The sequence below is a fragment of the Theobroma cacao genome, chromosome 9 (assembly GCF_053813885.1).
Source record: "Theobroma cacao isolate CCN51 chromosome 9, ASM5381388v1, whole genome shotgun sequence".
NCBI classification, from domain to species: domain Eukaryota; kingdom Viridiplantae; phylum Streptophyta; class Magnoliopsida; order Malvales; family Malvaceae; genus Theobroma; species Theobroma cacao.
In genome coordinates this window covers 15,229,301-15,230,877 of record NC_142647.1, presented here as the reverse complement: position 1 = coordinate 15,230,877, position 1,577 = coordinate 15,229,301, and the positions used below count along the sequence as shown (strand labels likewise).

Genomic DNA, 1,577 nt, shown 5'->3' with positions numbered 1-1,577 from the left:
CTGACCTTTAGGATTGATTTATGTGTGTCACTTGGTAAGGCACCTTGGGGTATATTGTTGATAGAATTTGTAAGCTGTCCTATTTGGGTCTCAAGATTTCTCAAGTAGGTTCCTTGGTTTGAATTATAGCATCAATTTTTGATATATATAGTAAGATAAGTTTTTCCATTTAGGACTTCTTTTCAGGAATTGGTGGTCTAACTTGTTGTTGAAAACTAGGAGGCATGATGGGTTTTGGATTTGAAGACCTTGCATTGTTGTTCCGTGAAAAGTTGGGGTGGTTTCTCCAATCAGGATTATATGTATTAGAGTATGGATTATTTTGCTGCTTGTTGAAGTTCCCCACAAATTAGACTGATTCAGAATTGTATGGACATTGATCACTTGAATGGCCATCTCCACACATTTCTCAGACTATAAATGAATTTTGAACCACATGAGCTCTAAGTGTGTCAAACTTTTTGGATAACGCAGCCACTTGTGCAGTTACTTGAGCAGTTAAGGTGCTAAGTGCATCAATCTCATAGGCTCCAACAACTTTTCTAAGACCAGACATTTCTGAAGGCCATTGATAATTATTTGAAGCTATATCTTCTAACATATTATAAGCATCTGCAACATTCTTACCCATTAATGCCCCACCAGCAACAATATTAATTATGGTTTTTATCGAACCAACTGGCCCATTGTAAAATGTCTGAACTTGCAACCAATCAGGAATCCCATGATGTGGACATCTTCTCAGTAGTTCTTTAAATCTCTTTTAAGGTTCATACAAGGATTCACCTTCAAATTATGTGAATAAGGTTATATCGTTCCTTATCTTTGCAGTCTTGGTAGGTAGAAAGAATTTTGCTAAAAACTTTTGAGCCAACTCCTCTCATGTAGTAATAGACCCATTAGGTAGTGAATTAAGCCAACTCTTTGCTTTATCCCTCAATGAAAATGGAAACAGTCTCAATTTGATAGCATCATCAATTACTCTATTGTATTTGAAGGTATCACAAATTTTTAGGAAATTCACCAAATGAGAATTAGGATCATCATTAGGTAACCCATCAAACTGGATTGAAGACTGAATCATCTGAATGTCAGTTGGTTTAATTACAAAATTATTTGGATTGATGGAAGGTCTTCTAATGCTTTAGTGTAAACTTTGCAAAAGAGGAACAACATAATTCCGCAGTGCTTTATTTTCTTCAGGAACCAAATTATTGGCATTGTTGCCATTGTTGTTGTTATCCTTAGCCATTGTTTGATTTAAGGTTGCAACTTGCAAATTTTCCCTTCAATGTCTTCTGAATGTTCTTTCTATCTCAAGATCAAATGGAACAAAGTTGCTTCTCCTTTGCATACAATGACCAAAGATATTTGTAAGTAAACAAAAACTAATATTAAAATAAAAAAAAATAAAATTTGAAGTAAGACTAAATTGCTTGGTATTAATATTAGTAAAAATTCTAGAAATAATTTCCTAGCAATGATGCCAAAAACTTGTCAGTTAAAAGTTTACTACGCAAGTATAAGTATCAAATAGATAGTATATAAGCAAGTAGAGTATCGATCCCTCAAAGAAT

General features: G+C 33.9%; 1 non-coding gene across 1 annotated transcript; it reads left to right on the top strand.

The window, feature by feature from the left end:
- The first annotated feature begins 719 nt into the window (after positions 1–719).
- Positions 720–826, top strand: LOC148760776 (small nucleolar RNA R71). Its single transcript, XR_016028695.1, has one exon. It is a non-coding gene; the product is annotated as a small nucleolar RNA R71 (small nucleolar RNA).
- Positions 827–1,577: the final 751 nt, after the last annotated feature.